The sequence below is a fragment of the Cupressus sempervirens genome, chromosome 11, assembly GCF_028749045.1.
Source record: "Cupressus sempervirens isolate cs-2001-9-10 chromosome 11, ASM2874904v1, whole genome shotgun sequence".
NCBI classification, from domain to species: Eukaryota; Viridiplantae; Streptophyta; class Pinopsida; order Cupressales; family Cupressaceae; genus Cupressus; species Cupressus sempervirens.
This window is the reverse complement of record NC_143128.1, coordinates 529826988-529840566: the sequence shown is the minus strand read 5'-3', so window position 1 is coordinate 529840566 and position 13579 is coordinate 529826988. Positions and strand designations below refer to the sequence as shown.

Genomic DNA, 13579 nt, shown 5'->3' with positions numbered 1-13579 from the left:
TTCCGTTGCACCAAAAGCCATGACTGTTAGTGAACATGGAACACCACATAATTAACCACCTGTGGGCAGGGGAGCGCGTCGCATCACCCAACAATCTCCCCCTCGACGCGCATACCAGGTGCTTACATGGGTCAGGAAGGCACCGGGGAGATTTGAACCCATGACCAGGCCAAAACCAGGCTCTGATACCAATTGTAGGGTCCATTTGCCATTGTACCAAAAGCCATGACTGTTAGTGAACATGGAACACCACATAATTAACCACCTGTGGGCAGGGGAGTGCGTCGCATCACCCAACAATAGCTAAGTATTCAGCTTCAGCCAAAACCAGGCTCTGATACCAATTGTTGGGCCTACTTGCCGAGATTGTGGATTGAGTTTCCACCGTGCTCAAATGGATATAGTGACATACGTTTACTGTGAGTGCTTTGTATATAGACAGGATTGCCATGGATATCAATTGGCATAGCCTGCAAATTACTCTCATCCTCCAGATTGATGTCCTGCGGTTCTATTTGCCCACCCTGCATTGGTGGATGAGCATTATAGTCCTTTGACTGATAGCCCATTTTAGTAAGAGGATCCCTTGTACTTTGGTTTGAAAAACTTTCACAAGCTTGATCGTGACGGAGAGACAAATTCCTATCATGAGAAGAGATATCAAAAAACTCTTGTGTAGAACTATCATCATGTCCTGTGTTCCCAGGAGTGGAAGAAGATGAAAAATTTGGAAATAGTACAGAGGTGGGACTATATGAAATAGTGTTAGAAACTATTCATGGATTCAATCCAACATTCCTTTGTGCAGCGATTGGCACAAATTCTTTTTTAGACATTTCCTGAGAATTTAACGTTGGAAAGGTTTTCTCATTGAAGACAACATCTCTGCTTCTAATAATCTTCTTATCAGTTAAGCTCCAAATCCTGAAGCCAAACTGATCCTCTCCATAGCCAACGAATATGCAAGGCTCAGATTTAGGATCCAGCTTGCTTCTTTTTTCTTTGGGCACATGTGCAAAAGCCTGATAACCAAAAACTTTAAGATGATAATAAGAGAGTCTTCTACCTTGCCATTCCTCTTCTAGAATTCCGAAGTTCAACCTTGAAGAAGGACTTCGATTAATGAGATATACGGTTGTATTACATGCCTTAGCCTAGAATTCTTTTCCCAATCCTGCATTAGAAAGCATACACCGAGCTTTCTCCATTATTGTCCTATTGAGTCTTTCCGCTGCCCCATTTTCTTGAGGGGTGTAGGGCACAACTTTCACCCTACGAATATCATTATCTGCACAATAATTGTCGAACTCCAATGAACAAAACTCACCTCCATTATCTGTTTTTAAACATTTGATCTTATGGCCCCTTTGGTTTTCAACAAGAGCTTTGAAAACTTTAAATTTAGAAAAGATTTCAGATTTATTTGCCATCATATATATCCATACTTTCCTAGTACAGTCATCAAGGAATGTAACAAAAAAATTTGAACCTCCTAAAGAGCTTACCTCAACTGGACCAAAGACATCCGAGTGTACAAGTTCCAATGGTTTCTCCTTGAGATCATGTCCATCTTTCAAGAAGCTGACCTGCTTTTGTTTTCCGTAAAGACAATGTTCACAAAATTGCAAGTTTGTTGATTGGAGACCCGGTAGTTGATCCCTTTTGAGCATTATCTCAAGGCCCTTTTTGCTCATGTGGCCTAATCTTTGATGCCAAAGTGCTACATCGCTGCCCATGACTGTCATAGCAGCCCCTATTTTAGTAGGCTTCTCAAGGAGATAAAGATTGCCAACTTTGTTTCCCTTGGAAATTATTCTTGAACCCTTGGTAACTTTCCAAGTATCCGGATATAAGAATGGATAATATCCTTGGGCAAAGAGTTGACTAACTGAAATTAGATTTCGCTTTAATTTGGGAACATGGCGAACATCTTCTAACAACTATTTCCCTCCATCTTCCAGCGGTAACAAAATGTCACCTTTGCCAACTATTTCACAGGATTTGTTGTCTCCAAGAAATACCTCTCCAAATTGACCACCATGGTAGTTTGTGAAATAATCCGTACATGAAGTAGCATGGAAAGAAGCTCCGGATTCTATCACCCAAGAATCTGATTTTGTGTCACTTGTAGAAAGAACTAAAGCACTTTCATCTTTCTCATAGGCTGTATTTGCTTCCATGTTTCTCACATTTTCTTGTGCTTTCTTGTAAGCCCGACAATTTCTCTTTGTATGGCCAGGCTTACCACAAAACCAGCATTCACCATTCCTACCTCTTGACCTTGAATGATTGGGTGACTTTGATCTTCGCTGATTGTAATTATTATTTCCTCTATGATGGCTTCTTCCTCTTCTCTTAGTGCTGACCATAGTGAGAGCATCACCGGATGAGGAGTCTTTGTTACTCCTTCTCATGTCTTCACTTAATAAAGTGGCAACAACTTCATCATAAGCCAGCTTTGATTTCGTAGAGCTTGAAGTACTTACAGCTGTAACTACGGGATCCCAACTGTCAGGTAAAGAACACAACAAGATGATTGCTTTGGATTCGTCATCTTGAGTCATACCAACCGAGCTTGCTTGACATAATAGGGTGTTCAAATCATTTATATGATTTGACATTGCAATCCCTTCCTTCATTTTCAGTTTGTAGAGTTTCTTCATAATGAAGATTTTGTTTGCAACCGACGCCGTTTGATACATATTCTAAAGTTTGTCCCAAACATCTTTCATTGACGTCTCATTTGAGACATTGAACAAGACATTTTTCACTAGTGAGAGAAAAATGGATGCCATAGCCTTGTCATCCATCTTTTGCCAATCTTCATTAGTCATTGTAGACAGTTTCTTAGACTTTCCTTTGATTGCGAGAGCCAAGTCTTGCTTAACCAGCAAGGAACGCATCTGCACTTTCCACAGGCTATAATTCTTGCCTGTAAATTTCTCTATTTTCAAATCCTCCATCTTTCCGAAAAATTCAACACTAATTTTCCAATCTGCACACCTCGTGCTCTGATACCAATTGTAGGGCCCATTTTCCATTGCACCAAAAGCCATGACTGTTAGTGAACATGGAACACCACATAATTAACCACCTGTGGGTAGGGGAGCGTGTCGCATCACCCAACACCAGAATTGTAACATCGGTTTAGGATGATATTGCAAGGAAAATTCAGATTAGCATGCGAGTTAAATATCTTTTTCCAAATTCTTCAAGGGGTCTGCTGATAGGCCCAAAAGCAATATTTCACAACCTTCGTTGCCCATTTGTTTTGTTAAACTTATCCATCATCAATTGGATATATTTCTTCTGTTGATTGGTTTGATCTGTCCTGTTTATATTTTCTACCTCATTCATTGGCTTTGTCAATTTTATGCATCGGTAGTTGCTTTGTCAATTTGATAATCTTCCTCCACTTGCTGGTTTGATCTATCTTCTACAAGAAATTCATATAACCTATTCTTTATATGGCCTGGATCCTCCTTTTTTCACGCCATAGTCTTCCATTATTTTTCTTAAATTTGCCACATCATCCCATCTGCCATATACAGCATAAATACCTGACAACAACACATATGTAGCAAAATCCTTAGGTTCCAATTTCAAGAGAGCTTGTGCTGCACAATAGCCTAGTTCCAAATTGCCATGGACTTTACATGCACCCAGCAGAGTCCGCCATATAAGAGCTGTAGGTTCTTGTGGGATTTGTCTTGTCATCTTGAAGGCCTCCTCCAATAGACCTGCCCGACCGAGTACATCAACCATACAAGCATATTGTTCCATTGTTGCTTCAATGCCAAGATCTGCTGTCATTGAATGAAAGAAGCTATGACCTTGCTCTACAAGGCCTCCATGGCTGCAAGCAGTGAGGACACCAAAAAATGTGATATGGTTTGGTTTAATCCTAGCAAGTTGCATTTGTGTAAAGAATTTAATCCCCTCCTTACAATTTCCATGCAAAGCATACCCTGTGATCATAGCATTCCATGAAACCACATTCCTCCTTAACATCAGATCAAATACTTTCTGCAAATCATCTATATTGCCACACCTGGCATACATGCTAATAAGAGAATTGCCCACAGAGACATTTGATTCCAATAATATTTTCATAAGGTGTGCATGAATTTGTTTAACAGATTCCATGTCAACTAAATTGGAGCATGCCTTTAGGACTCCTGAATATGTGAAGTGGTTTGGTTTGATGAGATTGTGCTCTAGCATTTGAAACTACATCCCATCCAGACATTCTCCCAAATACAATCTGTGCTGCTTCAATATTCCCATATTTAACATAACCATCAACTAATGCACTCCCAACAATGACATCTGACTCCAATCCAGCTTTAGAAACAAGAGCATGTACCTTGTTTACCCATCTCCGCTAGTAGCAAACCTCCGCATACCTTTATCATATTGGAATTGATGTATTGATTGGGATTGAAACCCATCTCCTACATTTTTAGAAAAAGATCCACTACCTTCACCTCGAAGCCGTTCTGTACACAACTTGATATAACATTCCATGAAATAAAATTTCAAAGTGGTATTTTGTCAAATAGTTTACATGCATCCAGTTCGCTCACACCTTTCCAGTACATATCAATTAGTGTAGTGTACAGAACAATATCCAATTCAAACCCACTTCTTATAATGTGGGCATGCAATTCTCTGCAATATTTAAAAACTGACAGGGTAGTGCATGCCTTAACAACGCTGCTTGCAGTAAAATGACTTTTTTTATCATCTTCATCTGCATTAGACGGAAGAGTTTTAGCGCCTCCTCTGTGTCATGCCCAAGCTGCGATGGCAAAAACACACAACAAATTTTATTTTATTTTTTAATTATAATAATTGGAGTGCTCAAAGTTTTAATTTGATTCCTGCAAGAGAAGTAAAGGTTCACTACAATACATCTTAAGTTTAAAACTCTAGTGGAGGAATACATTGTTAAGATATTAAAACTTTTGTTATAAGATTGATATCAATCATTAATTAAACAAATTATTAATTAGTCTACTAAAATCTGATACATGGGGCTAACCATCTTTAATTAAACCCATTAATATTCACATCTAATACTAACTATCTTTAACAAAGTTAATTTAATAAATCAATTTATTAAAACCAAATTAACAAGATTCTATTCAATACTAACATTTCTAAAATCTAAACAAATTTAACATAAATAAAATACTAAAATCAATTTTACATATATCTAAATTGAAGCTAATAATATTCCAAGACTAATTAACATTAATATTAAAACAACTAAATAAATCTAAGAACTAACTAACTAAATTACAACTATATATATATATATAAAATGCTAACTAATTTAAAATCTAAAACTATATTACATTTTTAATGTTAAACTAACTTAGTTCTAAAACTAGCAACAAAGAAAACTTTATTGACTTTAAAACTAGCATTACATAAAGTATCATAACTCTAAACTTAATACTAGTACTAACAACATAACATAACTAAACACAATAAAACTAACAACTAATACTTAAGAACAACTAAACTATGATAAAAATAGTAATAATAAAACAACCTACCTACTAACCTACCTACTAACCCCCTACACTACCCCTATCTCCCTTTACACCACTGTGTGCCCTACTTGGTCCTTGGGCAAGTGCTTCCCAAGCGCTGGCCATGGGTAAGCGCTCTAGCCAAGGCCAGACTTGCAGGCTAGCGCATAAGTGACGCCCAAAGCTGCTAGGGAGGTGATAAACCAAAGTTCCAAAAACATAATAAAATCTTTTCCATGGTCTACAACAATAGTGGATGTCATAAGGGTGATGTCATCACTATGATGACATTTGACTTTGCAAGGAATAAAACATTTTTTTTTTAAAACCACCCTCTCCAAAAACTGACGTCCAAGATAAGCATTGATGTTATAAAGTTTTGTAGGTAAGTTTAGATATTTAGTTTTATATATATATATATATATATATATTTTGAATTTTCCTTGTAACTTTTGAACACTAATATCTATATTTTCTTTTTATTTTGTTTTATTTCGAAATTTTAAAAATAAGAATATTCTGGAGAATATTCTCTGTTGCAAGGAGGCATTTAAATTTTCTCTCATACAAAAGGCAGAGAGTTTTACTATCTTGCAACATTTTTCTTTGATGAAATTTTCTAAGTGTAGATTTAAAGTCATGTATTTTTTTTTCAAGGTGTATATATATATATATACATTTTGACAAGCTTTAAACATTGATACAATAGTTTATGTCTAAAAAATTACATGATTAAATTTGATCTCCTTACATCCTGAATAGAACTATTAACTATAATCCTCTTTTCTTTCTTTAACATAAATTTCATTTTAATCATATAATGAACATATAAAGAACTTGAAAATTTTTCTCAAATCAACTAAACCTACATCCATGGTATAATTTTTGTTTTCAACATAAAGGAAAACCTTGAAATTTTTACCAATTTAAACATCATCAATTCCATCCAAATTTTAAAATTCATCCATCTAAATTTAAAATTTACAATTAAATCACATGACAAGCAATTATACTCAACACCAATTTTATTGGCCAACCTGATTCAAAGGCTCAGCCAGGAAAGAACTAGAAAGAAAACCCGGCTTCGTTGCCATTTAGATCAAGTTTAAAATACAATTTACAATAGGATCTCAATCCCAAATTTCAACAATTTAATCAAATTTTCTTCATGATCATAATCAAGGGATTTATAATATTTTCTGCAACTCATTTCTAGAACCATGGAGGAAACAGAATCTGATCAGGTGACCAAAAGCATGAACAAGAACAATTCAAAACATGAATATTCATACAAGGTTTTCACAATAAGATCCACAATGAATCAACACTAGGGAAAGGTGGATTCTTCCAACAGGAGAACTCAAGCACAACACCAAAGAAGATGCCCAATCGGGGCTATTAACTAAGAACTTCCATTCTATCATTCAAACATGCCATACTCATACTAGGTTTGTGTTGACGGGTAGGGGCCCATAACACCCTACCCTTTCTCCCTCTTCTCATCTTGAGAAGAGACTCTACACTGGTTGGAGTCCAACTAAACAAACCTTTCCCAAAATTGGTCACTTCTGCCCTCTCCAAGGGTGAGTAATACCAAAACACCCATGCAAGAAAAATCTCAAAATTGCAAACATAAACATGAAAGGAAAACATCCAAAATAACATGGTTTTTAAAATTTCCCAACATACTCACAAACATACAAACATTGAAACAACAACAAGGTAGCATAAGCATGAAACAAATATGGAAACTGAATAAGGAAGATGAGAATTTCCTACCTTTACAAGAGGTAATGGAAAATGAACAAGTTTGAGTAGAGTTTCCCCTGCCTTCCTTCAATCTTCAAGAACTCCTCTCTAAATGTAGAGATTGGGTAACCACCTCCACAAGTCCAAGAAGGGCCTCTAAATAAGCCTCCAACTCAACCACCCAAAAGGAGCAATAACTACTTCCACCCACTAGCAATTCTAGAAACTCCTAACTCAACCTACACTATGGTTAAACCCTAAGTGGGGATGAGGTGAGGTAACTCAAGATAACCATGGTCAATTTTCGCACAAATGCAAAAAGAGACTTTTTGAGTGACCTCAAAAGTCAATAAAAGGGGCTTAGGGGTTGGAAAAGACCCTTAACCCATACCCATACCCTTTGGGTATAATTATATCAAGTTTTAAGCCTTACGAAAGAGGTTTAGAGCCAAATAAAATCTAGGAATAAAATAGGACCTTCTAACTACTCTAACGTGCAAATTAAGCACTAATCCGGATTAGGGATGACCAACCTCAATTAAGAACCTAATAGTAAACTGACACTAACTTAAACCAACTTGGTCCAAAGGTTAAACAATTAACCCTAAGCAGCATGCTGAAGAACATAACCAGTTTACGAGTGTCAAGTGACACTAAAAGAACATAATTATGAACATTAACATTCACTAAACAAAGAAGATATATAAATATATCTCACAATACAACACGTGAATTATGAACAACAAGGTTTCCAAAATTAGCACAAAGAGATTAGTTATGTTCCTCCGTAGGGTTTCTCGGCTAAAATATCTGCACACTCATTGCACACATCAGTAGTCTTGCAAAAATCACATGTACATATATGTAATCATAAATTCACATAAATTGAAACACACATCAATAAGGGTTTCTTCATCCTGCTAAATTCTTAAACATTTAAAATCTCTTAAATCAAAGTCTCCATCCTACATTTACTGATTTCATCAACATACATATACATGAAACATTAAAAGACAATCATCAAATATATCTGAAAGTAACATCACACAACATAAAATAATAAAGTATGTTCTAAACATCAGAGAATGTCTCGACATCTCGAGTTGTGAATATCAAAATAATAGTAATGTATCACTATGCTACAATGGGTCAGGGTGAGGCCTCACAATCTGCTTCTCCACATCGAACATAAACTCCAATCACGACATTGCATGTCCCTAAATTTTGGTGAGACATTTCGTCAAATATATATAGCGCAGCCTCAATATCTCCAAACTTCCCGTACGTCTAAGTTTATTTGTGAGGAAGCCATCGGAGTGCTTCCCAGTTTTGATGAAGTGAACATGAAGCTTCTTGGCATCATACTGCTCCAAATCCAAAGAAAAGGGTTAGCCATGACAATTCAGACAAAACCTAAAACCAATTGAAAGAGTAGTAGTGAAGTGAAAAGGAACAACCTTTGCCTTGAAGTTTTCATGATGCAACGCTAATGATGAGGTTGTGCATGGTAAGGGAAGTTGCAAGGTGAGTTCCATATTATGGCAGACGACTATTTTAACATTGTTCCACTATTACGGAGTCCTACTATTAAGTAATGTGGTATCGATTAAATTACTCATGCCTAGATTCAATTATAAAAAATGTAGAGGTTTTTAAATGCTATTTGACATAAATAATTTCCTTTTTATTTATAAGTTCCTCGCATGGCTATGATGCTTGATGCAAGTAGACCAATAATATTAACCAATCATATTTAATTTTTTTTTCTTCTTTTTGTTTTATTTTGTTTTTTTTACATAGATGCATGTTTTTTATGTTTATAGATTTATAAATATTTTTCAAATATAGGAAATGTCAATTATCTTTATTCTCATTGGTTAAAAGGAAAAATAGCAAGTAGAAAATTTATTTTCATTTAAATAAATACACATAAAATTTAAACTCTTCCAATAAGTCCTTCAATTATATTGGTTATTATTTTTAATCTAGAAGCTTTTTGGTTGGACATGAACTTTCCTGGAGAATATGAAGCCATGAAAGTCATTCCTCTAGCATTCTTGTCTCTTACAATCTCTATAGAACTTCAACCTTTACAATTTGTCCACGTCTATGTGGAATTCAAACAAAATTCAAACATGGGTTCACATCTCTGCAAAATTCAAACAAGGGTTTTTGAGATGGCTATTTCTTTTAACTTTGTTATCCATTAGTATGACACTGTATTTTGTTATTCAGTAGTATGACAACGTATGTATTTCTTATTTTGTTATCTAGTAATATGACGTTGGTGGTGAGGGTTTTTTTTGTAAATTTTGACTATGTATTTCTTATTTTGTTATCCAATAATATGACGGTGTAGCGTAGTGAGGGTTTCTTCTATAAATTTTGACTTCGCATTACACTTTTGAATTTGTTTTTGAATGTCATCTTTCGCTTCCTTTTGAGCTAAGACCTGATAATACCTTGTTGTAACTACCTCATCCTAAAGTAGAGCCCACAAATTATGATTTTTTTCCAAAAATTCCATGGTATGTATTTCTTCTGTCAATAACCCTAAATTGTTACTTTAGGACTTTTTCTCTTAATTGTTTATGTTTCTCTATACTCTTACAACAAACTTGAAGCTTGAAATAGAACACTACTTGTTTAACAGCCTAGCTTCTTCCAACAAGGTTACTACATCTTTCATGGAGGGTTGATCCTTGGAAAATTGTGTGATGCAGAATAGAGTAATCTACAAAATTAATATGACTTCTTCATGTACATGACCAGACAAGACACCAACAACATAAGGGTCCAACAATTGCAACATCCCTTCAGGATTGGTTGTGATTTTAAGAGCATTTCCACTTGAACTTTAATGTCGGCCTTTGAGACTTCAAAATTTGTGGGTTTACCATGGCTTTTTGATAGCTACAGTTCCCTCTCCTCCTGGTAATTCTTCCATGTAGACAGTACTCCTAGCACCCATTCTTATAATGATGGTTTCTTCTATATAGTCCAATATGTCTTTAGTTGTGAATTTCAACCTCTAAAAGGCTATCATACTCTAGGGCCACTCTTCTGTGTCCTTGAACTTGACCCTAGAGTTAGAGAAGTTCTTGTATAGAAATGGGCTACTGCTGTTAAAAATTAGGACACAAATTAAAATTAAGACTCCACTCTGACCCTTATAGAAATTCTTGGTTTTCTACTACTTGGGTAGGGGCCCAATATCCCCCCAAACAAAGTGCATCGTTTCCCACAAAGTTATCAGCTGTCATCGCTCTAAAAACTTAATTTATTGGAATAGTGCTAGAAAGGTAGTTGTAAGACACATTGAAAATCTCCAGTGTTGCAGTCTTCAAAGCTTAATGAAAAGGTGTCAACGAGAGAGTTGTAGGAGATATTTGTTGTGGCCACGGCCAGTATTTTTGCAAGCTCAGATGAGATACTTTCCTTGAGCTGATTATGTTTCAAATACAATGCTACCAACTTCTCACATGTTGTAATGCTCACTGAAATAGATCCCAAAATATTTATTTTCAGCTTTTCCTCTATTTTCATTAAAGTATTCACTAGAAGAAAGAAAAAATTAAATAGAGCTTCTTGTTCCACTTCCACTCATTCTCAAGCATAGAACCTACATAAGGTCAATCGCATATGCAACTAAATTAGAACAATTTTCAGTGGCCAAATATACTAAAATTTCATGTTACATTTGATATCAAAGGTAATTGTATTTTTCTTCAATCCTTATGAGAAAAGAAGGGCAAAAACATAATGAATCTTAATATTTTTCATAGTTCACATGGTTGACAAATTTTGCTACTACATAAGCATTTGGGCGAAATATCCATCTCTTATAAATAGAGACAATTTAAGCATGAAACTGCCTATGTCCCGCATCACAACATGTTGTGAAAAGAATAGTTCAGAAACACATCCATATGAGATCATGAGGGAGTCTATATCCAAATGAAAGATAGTTACCCTCGATTACTTATTAAATTCAGGAGATTTACTCTTGCAAGTTCCAGTAACATAACATGGGCAACCTTCTACTCCATCTTTTAGATATAAACCCCAATGTTTAGCAGTACATTACCACAAATTTTAATGTCCTGTGAATTTGAGGCTAAGTCTAAGAAATATTCTTTCCACGGGAAGTTCTTTCTTTGCATTCTCCCAAGCCACATAAGGTTCCCAATACAAAGTGGCTCCAACAACTTTGAGACAGAGGTAAACCATTGCATTTTTCTTGCACCTATCACTCACCATATTGATATTTCTATTAATAATAAGACTTTCATTTATGATTGTTAAGTGTAAGTTTGATAGCATCAATGTTTTAGATCATACTCAATGATCCATCATCAGGATGAGATAGCTAAGAGAAAAAACATAATAGGTTGCAGATTCAAGAAGAATAAAAAGAGAAATCTGTCTATTCTGCTTTATTCTCTTTTTATTCTGCCTGAGTCTACACCCTATTATGTTTTTTCTCTTAGCTCTCTCATCCTAATGATGGATGATTAAGTATGGTCCAAAACGTTGATGCTGTCAAACTAACACACAATCTCACTGATAAGTGTAGATATTGAATAACATGGATTGTGGAAATCTGTTATAATTGACCAAATTTTAGTTTTGTTGTAGATTAGTCACAAAATTAGGAGCTTGGTTGAGGGTCAATCTATAGATTATGTTGCAGAGAAAGGTAGTGATGGTCATACCAAGGTTGTTGATTTCACAAGCTCTAGTGGAATGTACTGCCCAGACTAGCAACAATAGCCATAGTGGTGGAGGGTGCAACTATGCCAATATTGGCTATTGTGGTGGTAGTGGAGTTGTTAAGGGTTGTGGCCACAATAATTGTGATGCACTCAACAACACATAAAATAAAATATGACATATAAGTTTCTTTTTGTTGTTTTTTCTAACAAATTTGAGTTTTTTCCTTACTTTTTTTTTGTAATCACCAATACTAAATTAGATAATTAGCTTTTTAAAATATCTATAAATTTATAAACTAGATAGAACAATATTTCTGAGGTGAATTTATTAATGAATTAGATATTTTATATAGTTATTCATTACCTTCTTGGCCCTTCTTTGTCAAACTAATCACTTTAAATTTCCTTTGCAACTTTCAGTCTACAAGGCATTGTGGCAAATGGCTTGAAATTTATTATTCACCACTTTTGGCTCTTTGATCAATATAAACGAGTTGGATCATTTTCCCTCTAAGAGCTGTATCAATATAAATAGGTTGTGATAATTTTGAGTTGTGATTAATGCAATACTCTTCTATTAAAATTACTCATTAGGACTCTTAATTATATTCTCAAGTGTGCAAACTATGTGAGATGCAATGGCCTCTATATCTTCTAAATTAGGTGAAAACTCCATAGTTGTAAATTTGTATTCAACCTGAACTCTATTAATAAAATTCAATGTATTCTCAAGAATAAAATATTTGATTAGATTTGACAACATCTAATGAACCCAAATTATCTTGAAAAGTAAACTGAAGGTTCTAGCAGTTCATCAATTGGTAGTAGGTTAATCACTTTTTATGGTATCTTATGTTAACAAAATATCATGTGCTTGTGAGGGGGGATAATGTTCACTTGGACTCTTTTTGGTATTTATTACCACTCACAAGGACTAGACTAAAATCACCCTTCTAGATGCTATTATTGATAAAGCGATGGTAGATTTGAATCTTTCTCTGGTGGGGAGATTCTTCAATTTTGGACCCACTATCACCATGGTCCAAATATGGGTGGGAATATAGTATAAAATTAAGGGGAGTGTGGTTACCTCATTAGTTTTTGGTGGATTATTTCTCTTTAGGTTCACCATAGTGAAAGACCTTTCCATGGTGCTCTTGGAATCCTAGTTATATGGAAAACATGTCCTCAGTATGATGAAGTGGAATCCCGGCTTCAATTAATCAACCAATCTTAGTCACATGGATCTTGTCTCTGTATGCCTCTTGGGACTCCTCCTTGATTTTTGGGATGAGTAGGTATTTCGGTGGGCGGGGGATTCTTTTGACAACTGCATCTCTATAGATATGACCACTTTGACAAAATCACGCTTGGTCTTTACTAGGTTTTATGTCAGTTTAACCATCAACAAAGCCATACTAAACTTTGTTACCCTCAAATCCAAGTTGGGTTGTTGGACCCATGTCATAGTATATGAGGATGCTACCTTATTCTTGAAAAATTGCAACTTTAAAGGTCACTCATTTGTGAACTATAATGCTCCTAAGGCACATGAATCAAAATAGAAAAAGAAGG

At 35.3% G+C, this 13579-nt stretch overlaps 1 pseudogene; it reads right to left on the bottom strand.

Moving 5' to 3' along the window:
* Positions 1-3371: 3371 nt before the first annotated feature.
* LOC149530711 (pentatricopeptide repeat-containing protein At2g13600-like) overlaps positions 3372-13579 on the bottom strand; it is a 369552-nt pseudogene continuing 359344 nt past the window's right edge.